Source organism: Schistocerca nitens, chromosome 5, assembly GCF_023898315.1.
Source record: "Schistocerca nitens isolate TAMUIC-IGC-003100 chromosome 5, iqSchNite1.1, whole genome shotgun sequence".
NCBI lineage: Eukaryota > Metazoa > Arthropoda > Insecta > Orthoptera > Acrididae > Schistocerca > Schistocerca nitens.
This window is the reverse complement of record NC_064618.1, coordinates 26,063,618-26,080,999: the sequence shown is the minus strand read 5'-3', so window position 1 is coordinate 26,080,999 and position 17,382 is coordinate 26,063,618.

Below are 17,382 nucleotides of genomic sequence, written 5' to 3'. Positions count from 1 at the left end.
TGTTGAAAGCAGGAAGGGTGACACGTGATGGAGGGAATGCCACGTTAGGACCGCTAGGAAGAGTGCATTTGATGTCATTCTGTGCTATTTTCGCAAACAGGTTATGTTAGGACAACAATTTCCGTGCATACAAGCTGAGACATCAATAAAACTCCTACAAAAGCCGCACGTTAAGTATTTCTGGGACACTGTGCAATTTACTAGAGTTCAACATTTTTTATTATTTTAGATAGCCATGTGGCTTCAGTATAACATTGAGAACATTGCTAGATGCACTTGCGATAGTATGTAGCCTCACACAGTGTTGCATCAACCACATGTTATGCATGTTCCATTAGAATCGCTAGGGAGGAAGCAGCTTGTGCTATTCTGGAATGGATTTCTGCAGCATTGCTTCGCAATTAGCTCTTTTCTGGACCGCAGGTAGAGGGAGGGTTCACACCAGTAGCAGCAAACACACACATGTGGGGCCGACTTTGGAGTGTCTGCACTCTGTAAATAGGTTTTTGCTCCCTTCTGGCTGCATCAAGAGGAATTTCTCAGGTACCAAGTATGAAAGGGATGTCACCGCCTCATGCATTGGGGACCCAAATGGGCCCATGTGTGTGATCTGACAGCTGACGGGCGCGCCACTTCGTGGGGCTGTTGGTAGCCTGCTGTGCAGTCTAGTGGACAGGGGCGGCGTGCGGTGTCTGTGTATATTGTTTGCGTTTCTGTTGAATTATTTTGAGAGCAGGTCTGTGGGTTGTACTTTGCATTATCTGGACAGTTTATGAGTTGATTTCGTGTCTGCACATCTGTGTACTGCATTATTTAGGACAAGTTTGCATGTCTGTACTGAAATTATTTCGATAAATTAGGAGTTGTATGCATGTCTGCAGAGCGTTATTTAGGGGTAATTTATAGATCTGTGGGCTGCGTGGTGTGACCCCAAGCATGTCAGCGCATGTGTTTTGTGTCAGTGTGATAAATATACTCCATCCCTAAATAAATTGTTCCAAAATGAATAAAGTACACTCGTCCCTTACTCTCTCCAGCAGCCCAGCGCAGGCTGAGTTATTTTGGCGCCATTTTCCCCCTCCAGACCACAATCTTTTATTTCATCACAGGAGGGATGGCAGTACCCTCTGGTGGCAGTACTGTGTACTAGGTCAGTTGGAATCTAGATCTTGTGTTGGAGACACTGTCTGCAAAATGAAGACTTATGTCCAGCACAGGCAGACTCCTTTTCCCACCGATTTCCCCCCACCATCTTGCGTTACATCACGGAATGTATGTCAGAGCCCTCCGGTGGTCATACTGTGTACTAGACCACTTGGGCCTTGTGATAGAGACACAGTTTCCTGCCATCTTGGATAATGTCATCTTGGCTGACAGCGACCTCTGTCAATGGTACTGTGTACTAGGTCAGTTGGAGTCCAGACCCCATGGCGACGACACTGATTCCTGCCATTTCCCCCACCATCTTGGATTATGACATCGGAGGGATGACAGCACCATCTTGTGGTTGTAGTGTGTACTAGGTCAGTTGGAGTCCGGATCCCTTGGCGACCACACCAGATGGTGGTAGTGTCTGTAATTGATTAAATAAAATGCAAAATAATAAATACTTATATCCAGCACAGCTCAAGTCCTATTCCCACCAATCCATAGGATGAGGTGGTGGTCAGATGATTTAGGTTAGTGGGCGTAGCCCAATTGAACTATTTCCCGCCATTTTCTTAGGTTAGTAGAGGTAACCATGGTGTGATGCATTACCCTGTTGGAATTTGAACTTCCTGCCATTTTTCTGGGGGAGAGGATGGGAGGGGGTTAGGTTAGTGGAGGTAGCCCAGTTTACCTATCTTACCGCCAAAATTCAAATTTCCTGCCAAAATCCGCCATATTAAATGACGGCATGGCCGCCATCTTGGATGACGTCATTGCCGCCATCTTAGATAACGTTACTTTGGGCCAGAACTCACCTTGCCCCAATACTCAGCTGTTCCAGTCTGGCGTGATTCTGGGTGATGAAGGGGATACTCTTTGACGGCTGGTTCTTTGGGCTCGTGGGAAGATTGGATGCATGATTGGAAGTGGCATGTGCGATCTGTTTGTGGACTAGGTGTGGGAGTAGTGCCTGTCTGTGAAGGCCTTGGTGAGACCCTCAGTATACTGAGCAGGGAGTTTTTGTCATTACAGATACTATGTCCACTGTCCTCTGGTGGCAAGGCTGTATGTGAGGGATTTTTTGGTGTGCAAGGAATGGTAGCTGTCAAAATGCAGGTACTGTTGGTCGTTGGTGGATTTAATGTGGACACAGGTACAGATTTAGCCAGCAGAGATGAGGAGGTCAACATCTAGGAATGTGGCACACTGAGTTGAGGACGACCATGTGAAGCACTTGGGAAAAAAGTTGAGTTAGTGAAGAAACAAAGATAGGGTGTCTTCACACTGAGTCCAGATCATGATCATCAATGTATACCAGACTAGGAGTTTGGTGTTTTATGAACCTAGAAATGTCTCCTCTAGATGGCCCATAAAATGGTTGGCATAGGTGGATACCATATGAGTGCCCATTGCTGTGCAGTGGATTTTTTTATATGCCTTTTCTTCAAATGAGAAGTAGTTGTGGGTTAGTATAAAGTTAGTAATGTATATGAGGAATGAGGTGGTAGGTTTGGAGTTTGAATGACATTGGGAAAGATTGTTTTCAGTAGAAGTAAAACCACAGACATGAGGGATGTTGGCAGGAAGTGGTTTCAATAGTGGTGAGTAGGGATCTAGGAGGTAAAGGGGTAAGGTAGTGGAGAATTGGTAAAGGAAGTGGTTGGTGTCTGACGTGGGAGGCTCGATTGTGGGCAATTGCTTGGAGGTGTTGGTCAATGAGGGCTGAAAGTCTTTCAGCAGTGACACAATAACGTAATGCGATTGATGGGTTTGTGGATTTTGAGGAGCATGTAAAAGGTGGATGTGTAGGGTGTCATAGGGGTTAGGAGGTAAATGTATTCAGGGGAGATGTTCTGGGAAGGGCCTAGGTCTTTAAGCAGGGATTAGACTTTATGTTGGGATGGGATCACTCTGGCAGAGTTTATAGGTGGAGGAGTCAGACAACTAGACAACTGCCAGAGGCCTTCTGCCAGGTAGTCAGTGAGATTCGTAACAACTGTGGTGGAGCCTTTGCCTGCAGGTAGCATGAATAGATGAGGATTTGTTTTGAGGCTGTGTTCTTTCTTCTACTGAAAGGTTGGTGTTCTGAAGAAGGGACCTGGGCAAAGATGGTGAAGCTAAGTTGGAACTAAGGAATTCCTGGAAGATGACCAGTGGGTTGTTAAGTGGTGGAGGGGAAGGATCATGGTTGGATAGCGGTATTAAATGGAAGGGGTAGGATTCAGTGTTGTACTTAGAGTGGTTTTGGGTGGAAGGATTGGCAGCAAAGGAGTGCTTCCATCACAGGGATCAGAAGAAGAAGAGTAAGTCTTTGACAAGTCCAACATAGTTAAATTTGGGTGCAGGGCTAAAGGTGACCTTCAGATAGGACTGAAACTTCTGTGGAGCTGAGAGTCTTAGTGGAAAGGTTAACAACAGGAATGTTTTAGATCTGTATTTGGTGGAGTGTTGATAGGGAGTTTTGGAGGATAAGGCAAGTTGAAAAGGTCAGATAGGCAGGGTTTAGCTGCTATGAGGGGTGGACGAAAAGGAGCACTGTGGGTACAGGAGGGGTCGGACAGTAGTGGTCCGAGGCAGCAGTAGGATGTCAGTGTGGTGGACAACTTGTGGAGGTCGCGTCTGGCACGTGATGTACAGAGTATGGGCTGCAGAGGGAGCAGAGGTGGTTCTGGGATGCCTGCATCACAGAGATGCGTCTTTGCAGTACCTAGTTTGTGAGGCCCCACACCCTCCACCCAACAGTTTCGACCCCTTCTGTCCTATCATCCCTCTCTCATTCTCATCTCGCATCCTGTTTCTCTGCAGCCCTCTCCAAAGCATCCACCTGTCTTTCCCCACTCCTCTCCTCCACATGATGCGATTAATTCTACACTTCCTAACAGCTACAGATTTTTTTTAAAAAAAGAAACCTTGTCACAGAAGAAACATTAGAAAACTTTTTATATGGCCAGGATCATTACGCAAATACCAATCACTGAAGTCATTGTGGATAGCAAAAGAATAGTAGATTACTTTAGTTTTGAAGATTCTGTGAACTTTCATTACTTTTGTGCCATCATGTGTCCATTCATTTATGACGTTATGCAATAAATGGACTACTGTTTGAACTCTGTAAAGTTAGTTACATCAGCCCTTTCGTGGTGACCTTGTTCGTCTGTTTGAACTCACATTTGTCCTTTTTACACTTGAGACAATGTCAGTATTTCACAATGTGAATATATGAGTGAACTAAAAGGTTATCTTATTGATAAAATAACATAATTATACTTATTACAGGTCCGAGTTATGGTAATGCAAATTAGAATTTCCATGGTCGCGGGAGGAAACATCAGACTTCGATATTCAGAAGACACAGATTGGTGGTCTGAAAGGACACATACTAGAATACGAGACCGTAGATGAAATATTAGTGAAGCGACATAATGCTACATTAATGGTCTGGGCTGATTGCTGCGAAATACAGGGTGATTATAATTAAAGTTAACATTTCAAACCGCTGTAGAAACAACACCACTGGTCAGAATGACGTCAAATTGCAGTGGAATACTATCGGAGAAGGGGGAGGGGGGGGGGGCAGGAACGTATGGTAGAAGAAAAATAAATAGTTACAAAATGTACCAATCGATGACGCTGTAAGCATCATAATTTAATAGTGGTCGACTACAAATGACAAACTAATCATACAACAATGCCTAAGCTGTACGTTTGACGTTAATCTGTATTACTCAGTGTGCATAGGTGTACAAATGTGATACTGTTAATTACGTAAGCCCATCCACCACGACAAGGTCATATCATATTAGATGGGAAAAATCGGTTTTTAACTGTTCTGAGGCCAAAAACCGCATAAAAAGCGCCAATCAAAATCAAATCGGATTATTAATTTCCTTTTGACTAGCGCAAAACATGTTCAATACTCTGTCCACCATTTTCTGCAAAAAGCTGAAATCGAGAAAAAGCACATTCCGCAACTAATCGAGGTGTTTCCGGGCTCACATTCAGAGTGTGTTGCGCAATGCGTGCCTTCAATGCAGCTAAGTTTGCAGTCGGAACACTGAACACAAGATCTTTCAGACAGCCCCACAGCCAGAAGTCACACGGATTAAGGTCAGGTGATCGGAATGGCCTGTCTCATGTATATAAATTAATCTTTGCCGCTATTCGACATATTTATCCCATACAGTCTTTCTTATATTATACTGTCCCCTTAATTGTGGGGCTGAGTGTCTAACTACAGTCGAACTACATATTTCTAAGGCTTGTTTGCAATAATCTTCAAAAACATAAAAATATCAGTTCTCTTTCACATTTGTATACAATAATCGTATTTAAATTCCCGCTCCGCGCTTCTTGCCGCATTATTTTAGTCTCATTGTCAGTCAGAGCAGCATACATCACAGACGTCATGCAACGTTCATATTTCAACTGTCTCTGACAGCTCACTGTATGTCAGTCTTTCCACACTACACTGTGCAACAGTTTGATACTTTGTCATCGTGGTTAAACATTTGGCTTGTTACATCAAGATCATCAATAGAAGAGGAAATCACACATTGTAACATAGAAATAACAAGGCAAATACATAACAAATAGTAAAATAAATACAATTCGTTTGTTACACACATTATAAATGCTGCTTGTTTTTACAATATGTATACTGATGTCATCCATTAATGATTTTTAACGACTTTGCAAAATTGTCCATCATAAGCAAGTTTGCTAAGTGCCCAGACACACTTAAAATCGCTCTAAGGTCAGTGTTTATGAAGTTAACTGTTTATTCGACATCATTGTTAAGGTAGTCTTTTCTCATAATCCATGAGCATTTCATGCTTTACGTACAGTGTTTTCTATAGGATACACCTTTTTTGCAGAATAACTCACCCATACAACGATATCCATCTGGCAGCCTTCGTGGTGGCGATTCATTTGGAGACAAGTGCCGTAACACAATTGCTCTTTGCGGAACTGTGTCGAAGAGTGATAGAATTTCTGCGTCGACCCCATTTTTTTGTATGCGTTCCTTGGCAGGTGAGTTGTCGTCGCGATTCTGAGAACATTTTCGCCCTCCTCTCACACCGTTAGTATTCACTCATTTATATTTGTTTTTGCACATTTATTACCATTTATTAGCTTGTTTTGCAGTATTTGCACAACCTTGCAGCCTGCCGAATGACCCCATAATCCATACAAAATGTGGCTGTGGAACAAAGTATAGTAGACAGTGATCAAAAACTGGTCTGTAATCTCTTTTGTTAATCGTCGTAGGAGGTATATTACACGAGAGAGTTTCTTGCATACATGCACAGTGTGTCCATTCCATGAGAGTTGGTGGTCTATTGTGAAGCCTAACAGTTTCACACAGATTCTATATGGTTAGAGTACGTGTTTTTTCTAAGGCTACATACCATACGCTGGGTTTCTTCTTCGTTTACTTTCATCTTGTTGGCGATGAACCATTTTTTAGAGTTTTCGAACTGTACTTCAGACTTCATGACAGCTTGGGCAGAATTTTCCCCTTTGGCAAAAAGAGTGGTGTCGTCCGCAAATTGTAGTGTCTCACCAACTTCACTTAAATCATTTACAAAGATGATGAAGAGGGGTGGGGCTATGACCCAACCTTTTGGCACGCCGTGTTCTACCTTCTGTTTCTGGGATGTTGCTCCTTGGATTGAAACAATTTGCCTTCTGTTTTCCGGGTAAGACTGAGGTGTAGCTAGGTCTGTACCTCCCACACCATAGCATTTTATTTTTTTGAGCAAGATCTTGTGGGGGATGCAGTCGAAATCTTTGCTTAAATCGCACAGTTTGAGTGCTACAAACTCTCTTTCCTCGAATGCCTGCATTACTTTGCTTAATAAGTCTAATGCTCCAATGGTACAGGACTTTCCCTTTCGGAAGCCGTGCTGTGCATCTTTGAAGAGATTGTTTTCTTCCAAATAAGTTAGTCTGATCTTTCGTGATGGATGCAATCACTTTTGCTAGTATAGGAATGATTGATATTGGCCTAAAACTTGACACATTATCTGGCTTTCCCTTTTTTTAAATTGATACTGTCCTTGCAAGTTTCGAGGAATCTGGGAAAACTCCTGCAGACAGGCAGTTGTTTATAGCTGTTGCTAATGGCTGTGCTATGTCTCCAATAATTTTCTTTAGGACAGTACAGAACATCCCGTAGACAACTTGACTCTCCGAAGTTTTGTAAGATTTTGCCATTTTCACTAAGTCATTTGCATGTACTTTTTCACATGTTTCAAATGTACTGTGAGTTTTATTTGGTAAGTAAACAGCAGGATCTATAACCTAGTCTGGGATTTCAGCAACAGTGTTTTCTATAACTTTGATAAAGTAGTCATTGAAGTCATCAGGACTGCAGGCATTAGAAGAGGAAGTAGGCTTCTTCATTTGTTCATTTACTAGAGTCCAGGCAGCTTTGTACGGATTATAGGCTTCTCTTATGAATCTATCATTCCCCCTCCTCTTAGCTTCTACTTTTTTTGTAAAATCTCTTGGCCTCTAAGTAAGTCATTCCACATTAGAATAATGTTTTTTAGATTGGCTATCTCAGGTGTGTACCATGTTTTTGCATTTACTATTTTCTGTTTTCATTGTGCTTTACCTGTGTGGCTTTTCTTTGGTATCAGTGGGAACATCTTATCAAATTTGGTTTTTATTGTCTGGAAAAGAACATTTAAAGCATCATTGTGTTTTGCTTCTGTAATTAATTACTGCCAGTTTATACTGGACAGTGAGCCATTGAAAGTGTTTAGTTTTTCTTTTGGCACTACCCTTCTGTGAAACACATAATTTGATTGCCATGTATTTATCTGTTGGTTACCCAGAGTCTTCGTTTGACTAATGCACTGTGGTCTGCTATCATTGCATCAATTACATTTATTTTGTAACTCCAGGTATCGAAATTTGTAATAATAGTGTCGAGGCAGGTATCACCTCTAGTTGGAAGTCTGTTTCCTATAAAGAGACCATAACTATTTACTAAATTCAAGAACGCTCTCTCTTTTGTACTATTTTCACCTATGTGTACATTTAGATCGCCACACAGTGCAAGTTTTGCTTTAAGGTGTGTTATGTGACATAAAGAACATTCCAAGTTAGTGATAAAGTTTTCGAAGTTTCCATTTGGTGAACGGTACGCTGAAACAATAATTATATTTATATCTACTGGTTCTAAGCCAGCCATATCTGAGCAGTAATTTCTCAGGTCCACATCCTTAATGTTGAGATTTTTATTGACATACACAGACACGCGTCCATGAGTGGTAGTTTCTCGATACCATGAGCTCACCATCTCTAGGTATTCTATGGATCTGTAATTTTCACCCTCTTCTTTGTCAAGCCAGTACTCACATACACATATCACAATCTGGCTTTGCATCTTCTATAAATGCATATAACAGATCACATTTTTTTCATAGACATTGAACATCTACACTAGCTGAAACTATGGATACATTATTTTGATTCCAGTTTTGTTGACCTACAGTTGCAATAGTAGGCTCTATCGTACTGCTGCCTTGAATGTTCTCCGGAATAAAAAACGCCGTAATACTACATTCTTAGGCATTATAGAACTGTTCATTATTTTTTCCTTTAGTTCGAAGTCAACTCTAATTTTGAAACTGCTGTTTAGACCTAGTTTTTCTGCTTCAAAACGTTTTACATAGAAAACTGATTTCATTTTCAGTTGTTGTGCTATTTTTAAATTTGCTCAAATGAAATCAAGCCTTTTTTTCTCCGTACCGTTCTTCTTGTTTTTTTCCTGTGCCTATTATGCTTGTTTGCCTGTTTCTAACATTGAAATTTTTAGCTGGTGGTGTAGCAGATATTTGAAGATATTTGAGGTGTGGTTTTATAAGGCTTTTTGTACTCTGTAGATGGATTTATTTGATTAGTAGTTATGGGTAGATTGTTTGGGTCATAAAAGCGTACTTTCTTTCCTTTTTTGTGACGAACTTGTTGCCAATCAGTCTGGATATCACATGAATGTTCGTTTGCTGGAGATTTCTCTGTGTTTCCCACAATGTTTTTATTGTTTCTTTTGTGATGCACTATTTTGCTGATGCTCCGTGAGTTTCTAGGCTCGCTCAGTGTTTCCCCAGTAACTTCATTTTCCGTAGGCAGCGTTCTTTTTGTTGTGTATTTTTCCGCTGTGTATTGCAGTAGAGGCTAATTGCGATTTATGCTTTTCTAAACTACAAATTACGTCATTTCTCACGGGTTCACCGAGTGTCTCTGCAGTTTGTTCCTTTTCTGATGACATTAACTGCTTGGTTTTTTTTTTTTTTTTCGCTGGATATTCCTGGGTTATAAGCAGATTTTAATTGGTCTTTTCCTAACCTAGAATTTGTAGGATATTCTATATTGTCGAGTTTTTCTTTTCTTTCACCATTGTCTTTTGTGAGCTTGTTCACTAGTTTTAATATTTTTCCCACTGATTCACTTAAATTTACACACTGTTCCCTATTTTTTACCTTGTTGTATTGTGCGAACAATATATTTCGTGTGAAACGGCGGCAAAGTGCATCATGTGGAATATGGTAGACCTCTCTGGTGCTATTGTGCGCTCTGAGTTTTACGTATGTAATTGAATGTTCCTTGGTTGTTGTGTTCAATCTAATTTACCTCGAAGTGCAAATATAGTTCCTGGCACTAAATGTGTTTTTCTCACTATTGCTTATTCACCTGTGTCGACTCTAACAGGTTATGGGCCCAGCGATGCATTTGGAATAAGTATATACAAAACGTAACAGTTACGAAGTATTGGAAAAGTTCCAAGTAGTGCACTTGCGTGATGTACGAGTTATCCTTACAAGACGAACGGAACTCTTTTTTATTATTCTTCGGTATTATTCTTTTCGCCAAGAAAGATCAAGCCGCGCAACTCATAAGCTCAAGTGCATGTCTATGAATCAAACACTATAGTTCAGGTAAAAATTAAAATTGCTCTAAATCCAGCTACAAGATACAGCACTTAATGTGTTTGTGTGTCCTAATCTACTTTCCAATGTTGTATAATAAATTCGTTTATCTACATCATTTGTCACTTACCTGCTTGTTTTTAATGACTTTGTTTATGCTTTTATATGAAACTTAAGCAAATCTCTATGATGGTATAATCCAACTATTTTGTTTGTTTTAGGATTTCGTAAAAAATACGACCCAGCTTGTGGAATGCGAACAATGACATATGGACCTTCATAAAGAAGCGCTCATTTAGCGTTACGTCTCTCCAATGCACAAGGTTTTGGGTGAGTACGCAAAAGTACTTGGATGTCTGTTGTAAATTCCTGAGTGCGTTTTATAGTTTTCCCCAATTCGTTTTTTTCTGATTCTGGCGTTATTTGCTGGTTGGTTGGTCTGTGGGGTTGAAGGGACCAGACTACAGTGGCCATGGTCCCCGTTATCTGCTAGGGTAATTAATGCATCTCGTATCTTGTGTCGTAGGATTTCGGCTGTCCAGGAATCTTCGGAAGGAGATCACACCATTCGTTACTTTCCTGTACATCTAACATAATTTCTGTAGGTGTATAATTAGAGTCGTATGTTGGCAAATTATTGTAAACGTCCTCAAAAAGAAATAAATAGTTCACCCACTTGGAATGATTCCCTGATATTTATGTTCGCACAAAACGGTTTAGTTCCCTGAATACCCTTTCACACGGATTAGATTGAGGGCTAAATCTTGAGGTAAGGATAATTTTATGTCATTATCTTTCAAAAACTTTCTCCACTTATAACCAGTGTAATATGATGGAATACGATGCATTGTCCGAAAGGATGGCGACAAGTTCGCCATAATCTGTACTAAGCCGCTGAAGGGTTGTGTTGGTAGTCGCGTATTTCACGGCATATAGTTTCACATGTTTTGACGAAAGCTCATAGAGAGCGATTAGATACCTGACAACGCCTCTACTTTTAGGATACGGTCCACCTATGCTTGTTGCTACGGTTTCTTTATGTTTACTGTGAACAATCAGATGCCATTCTAGTTTACAGCCTAGATTCTCAGGCTTTGCCTTTTGACAAACAGCATATGTTTAGGTAAGTTCGTGAATTTCCCTCGGCATGTTTTTGAAATAACAGTAAGTGTTTAGTTTACGCATACATCTCTTTGTGCCATATTGCCCCCAAGTTAAATGTGTATGCCAGGTAAGATTTGCTTCTGATTCATGTCGAATACAGACTGTCTGAACGTCGACGGTAGAATAAAACCTCCTGATGTAGTTTATAATGCTTTACAGTAGGATGGTCAGGGTTGTTTGCTATTGACCATCTTACTTTGTTCACCTACTGTCAGCCTTATACAGTGTTCACATATTCCTACACAAGTCTAGATAATATTGACGGCAGTGTTTGTACTGCATCAACATGATGAGATAATCGTTCGTGTGTTCCAGATCATCTACGTCATGAGATAGTCCCTGAGGTAGACTTGACAGTCCGTCTGCAGTTACATTGCCTTTACCTTTAATGTACACTATTTCGAACGAATCAATTGAGCGAGGTCATTCCCCATCGCGATAATCGTGGATGTACGAGATTGCATGTCATTAAAAAGGTTAACCCGTAGTTGTCAGTGTATACCTTCACATGTCTTCCGATAATATAATAGTTACATTTCTTAAAAGCCCATATAATTCCCATGGTTTTAAACTCTGTGGTTGAATAAGTAAGTTCGCGCTCACTTAGAGTTCGACTAGCAAAGCCAATAATTGTCCCCAGTTCCTGTTACCTGAAAAAGACGTGATCTAAGCCCTGTGCATGATGCAACACTTGCAATACAGAAATCTTCATTTAGATCAGGATGACTCAAAAATATTTGAATTATCAATGCTTCGTTTATTCTGTTAAAATCTCTTGTACATTTTTTCGTCCAAACTCAAGCATGAGTCATCTTTAAAAGTGCCAGCAAGTATTTGTTGTTGAGTAACTAATTTGGCACGAAGCGTGTAAAAAAAAGACGCAAAACCCAGGAAAGATTTTAATTGTTTTCTGGTACACGGGTAAGGAAAATTCTTAATTGCATCCGATTTATTGGGATCTGGTCTAATCCCTTCACAACTGATTGTGTGTCCCAAGTACTTAGTTCATTTCACGCAAACTTGGAGTTTTGTAGATTTTCTGTAACAACAGCTTCTGCCAATTTACGTAATGTCTTTTCTAAAATGTATGTGTGATCTTTCCACGGCTGTGTGGCTATAAGGATGTCATCAACGTACAACGTTACCTTTTCCAGTAATTCGGTGCCTATAGCTGCGTCTAGAGCAGTAATGCAAACACCTGAACTTACAATGAGTCCGAATGTAGTACGTAAAATTGGTAACTGCGGCCGGCCGCGGTGGCCGTGCGGTTCTAGGCGCTCCAGTCCGGAACCGCGCTGCTGCTACGGTCGCAGGTTTGAATCCTGCCTCGGGCATGGGTGTGTGTGATGTCCTTAGGTTAGTTAGGTTTAAGTAGTTCTAAGTTCTAGGGGACTGATGACCACAGCAGCTGAGTCCCATAGTGCTCAGAGCCATTTGAACCATTTGGTAACTGCGGCCACCAAAAATAAACGCAGTATACTTCCTTGACTCTTTGCTTAACGGTATCTTCCAAAACGAATTTTTTAAATCCACAGTTGATAAATTTCTGCAATTGTTCTTCGAGATTTTCTGGTTTGGTGCGAACTGGCACGATGCTTTTGTTGATCGCACGCGCATCGAGAACGAAGCATATATTTCAGTTTGGTTTGATTACATTTAATAATGAAGTGCAATAAGGTGATACTGATGATTCTATTATGTTCCACTTAATCATTTGCTTGATTTCTTCACGCACCGCAGGCTGCTTGGACAGAGGAATCTTGTGTTACAACAAAAGATTTCGTGAGGTTTAACTTCCATGCTATATACATACGTATTGATCACACCTGGTTTCTTTGTAAATACGTAGACGTACTTTAGCAATAGTTTGTGTAGTGTTTCTTGTTGTTGCTTGTTAATAGCTATATGGTTCAAATGGCTCTGAGCACTATGGGACTTAACATCTATGGTCATCAATCCCCTAGAATTTAGAACTACTTAAACCTCACTAACCTAAGGACATCACACACATCCATGCCCGAGGCAGGATTCGAACCTGCGACCGTAGCGGTCACGTGATTCCAGACTGAAGCGCCTAGAACCGCACGGCCACACCGGCCGGCTAATAGCTATAGTTTTATCTATTTTATCATTAATTAGGAATTGTGGGTCTTCCACTTCATGATCGAATACAGGTTCGTTGTAGCAGTGTCATCTTGTCCACATACTAACTGGATCTTGTATCCCTAACAGTGTTTATTGTGGTTCAATGTCTGCTTATCCAGTCTGATGTCGATCTGGGTGCCGTTGTACTTAATAAAACATTTACCCTTTGGTAAGTCAATTAACTGTCCTTTCTTAATAAACCTACGCCAATCAGGCAATTTATGACTGGGTTTTCTACAACAAGGAACGGTCATTCTATTTCCTACTTCCATAGTCACAAATATTTACTTACTTACCCTCTCTGATTTTCATCCAACCGCTGTCAAGATTTGGCGTTTTTGAGCTGGAAATTCAGGTATCGATGCTAATCCAAACATTTGTTTATAAAAATTGTGAGATACGGCGCTAATCGCCGCTCCCGCATCGGTCACAATACTCGTCGGTATGCCACCTACAGTGCCTTTGTTCGTTGGTGACACCATCTCTTTTACTGGTGGTCCGCACTGAGTATGATCCTCAAGCAGCCTCTCAGTGAAACTTGCTTGGTGAGTGTTCCTAAGGCAAAGTATGTGTGGCTTGTTTACATCCATTGCTATACTTGTGTTTGTGTGCTGTTTTGCATTCGGTGCGTCAAACATGTCTGTTATTATATCAAATCTTGTGATTTAACTCTGTAGGGGTTATGGGACAATAAAAATTCTGATTCTGATCATGCCCCCCGCCCCTCCCCACGCATTCCTCAGTTACCACCTGGGGTGTGGTTGTTGGAGGAGGGACTTCACTCGACAGCTCCACAATATTTACAGTCGGATATCGTCTTCTCCGGTAACCGTTTCGTTGTATTGGTGCGTGTGGTGTCGTGTTTTGATTTGTTCTATTATTGTTGCTTGGTTGATCAGGATTCATTAAATTACTGTCTTGCTGCGTAACACCTGTTTGTGTTTGCTAGTGACTTTACTGGTTACTAAGGTATGAAAAGCCAACATGTCCATAATTGTTTCCGTAATACTGTGGTTGCGGATTATTTTGAACGGTGAGTTTAGCGTGCTGTGTTGACTGTGGTTGTGATTATTTCCACATTGATTGTTATTTTTCCCGGCTTTTCGTTTTTTGTTTGGTAACTGCGGCCACCAAAAATAAACGCAGTTTACTTCCTTGACTCTTTGCTTAACGGTATCTTCCAAAACGAATTTTTTAAATCCACAGTTGATAAGTCTTTACCCTTAAAAATTTCTGCAATTGTTCTTCGAGATTTTCTGGTTTGCCTCCATTTCAAAACGTGCCACTGTTATTGTACGCCTTTAGATATGATTGCATGTTTTGCTGTTGCATGCAGTTGACATTATTCTGCGCGTGTGGATTAGATTGGCTAACCTGCGCCGTTTGCATTTCTGACTGAGGCGTGCGGTAACTGTTATTCCGCGCACTCCGCATGTCTTCATTAATGATATCAAGTGAAACTAAGACCGGAAGAAATTGTTCTACATCATGACCTTTTAACTTTTCCCTTATGTGCAATGGTGATCGTGTTTTTACCACACGGATTACGTCTCGCGAAGACACGTGATCAGCCCAGTAACGTACCATGTTCAAATGTAGTGACGCAGATTACCTTCCGGTGAACTGGACGATTCTGGTTCGAACACCATTTTTCGAAGCCTCTCATGAAGCTCAGATGATCAGAATTTGTTCAGAAAAGCTCGCTCGAGTTGTTCATAACATGTACAACGATCGGCAAAGTTCCAAGCCCACATGGCTGCTTCACGGTGTATGAATTCGATGACATAACATATCTTTTGCCTACCTGTCCATGCACTGGGGGAGCCCAAACATAAGTCTGTCCAGGGCTCACGCAGAGAGAGCGGTTACAATGAAGTGTTGTGTAGCTGCTCTCCCGACAGCCTCGGAATGCAAGAAAACATCATAAGAATGTGAAATCCTGACAAAGATGCCAATTCATGAGGCACACGCCATCCCACGCCAGATAGGAAATTTCCATCCAGCCCGGAGAGGCGTGGCGATGAAAGGGCCATCTGTCATTGGCCTGCATTAAAAATGTCGTCCGCCAAAGACAATATCGAAAGGAAGAATGTTTTGAAGAGGAGTTAAGCTGAGAGATGGAGGAGAAGCGAGAGGACATGGACGCTCTTCCACCGGTCGCCAACATCCACCATCTGACACCGTGGTAGCACAGCTTTGGACAGACGACCAACAGCTGTCAGGCAATGCGGAGGTCGTACCTGGGCCCCACCGCAACGCTGCAATTCCTGATGGGGGCAGCAGACTCGCGCAGCACAGCTCCGAGGCGACGCGCCGCACCGACGCAGCACCTGCCGCCGACAGCGGTATACGACAGACGATAACGAAGGGTGGTCAAACAATCCGTTCCTTCCTCCTTCCCCTTAATAACTGAGTCGTGTCCACGTCCAGTCAAATCGGTCCTGAGATTTGTAAATTTGTTTTGTGTAAACAGCACAAAAATAAATATATTTCTTTCATGGCTTGATCATATAAGCACTCTTTTACATTCATACATGAACACCATAGTGTCGTACCATTTGAGCTTGATTTTATTTAATTATTGATATCAGTTAATTGTTGGCTCTTAACATGGGGCAATCTCATCAGTTATCTGCTCGTCATTTCACGTCTTACAGCAGAGAGAAGAATTTTTCTCACCATGGGTTGACCTCATTAGTAATGTTCACGGTATCTGATGACACAAAATAATTTTTCGAGTTAACTACATTTATGGCGCCCAACGTGGGGCTTCGATTTGACTTCATTCTCACGTTGTTGTTAGTGTGAGGACTTCTAAGTTTCGAGACACGACTCAGGAAGAATCCCCATTCCATTATTAGCATATAGTAATCTCATTGTGTGAGTTGTCTGGCATACAGATGGTGTCTTCGTGTGTGCTAAGTGCATTGCAAATGAGCATATAAAGTAGATATAGTGGTAGCTAGTGTAGTCAGTTTTGGACCCGCCACGTTAGCCGAGAGTGCTAATGCGCTGCTTGCTGGACTCGGGTAGGCGCACCGGCCCCGGATCGAATACGCTCGGCGGATTACCGACGTCGGTCGATGTGCCGGCAAGCCTGGTTGTGGTTTTTAGGCGGTTTTCCACATGCCGCTAGGTGAATACCGGGCTGGTCCCCGGGTTCTGCCTCAGTTATCTGACCCGCAGACATCTGAACACGTTCGCACTATTCCACGAATTACACTAGACGCAGACACCAGGGGTACACTAATTCCGTCCCGGGAGGGTACGGGGTGGCAGCAGGAGGGGCATCCGGCCACCCCTCTCCACTAACCTCGCCAAATCCGTTCCTAGCAATGCCGACCCTGCGTCAGCGCGGGACATGGCACCAGTGAAAGAAAGAAAGTGTAGTCAGTTTTGGTTCCCACATCCTCCTCGTATTTTTTGATGTAGTTTTAGAATGTGTAGTTTGTTGTTGTGAATATTCTGTTCCACGATTTCCATTGTTCTGTTCGCTGTTACCAGCGTTGCCATCAGCGTTGTGCTGTGTCTGTTCGTTTTGTGGTGTGCTTCAAAGGTTTTAATATTGTTCTGTGCAACTGAGGTCTGGGAGACTGATAAATATGCAAACAGTTAAGCCAATTGCGGAAAGTTCGGGGGCGATCGAGGAAACACAAGACGTTTATGGGGGATATGCAAAGCCAGAGTCCACTGGAACGAATTCTCGCGATGTTGGAAAACCACACACCACAGTCAACAGCCATAAGGGAGCAGAATAAAACACGGTTTCAAAGACTGGAAACTGAACTAAAACTTTGCAATCAAAAGCTTTATCGGCAGACCTCTGAAGTTAGGCACGAATTGGAGACCGAAACCGAAAAGATACTGATGGAGGTCACCAACAACCTAAACGAGGTGAGAAAGGAATGTGAAACGAAGGTTGTCAGCTTAGAAACACGGGTAAACGCGAAGATGACTGATATCCCTGTGCATGTAGATGAGGAAA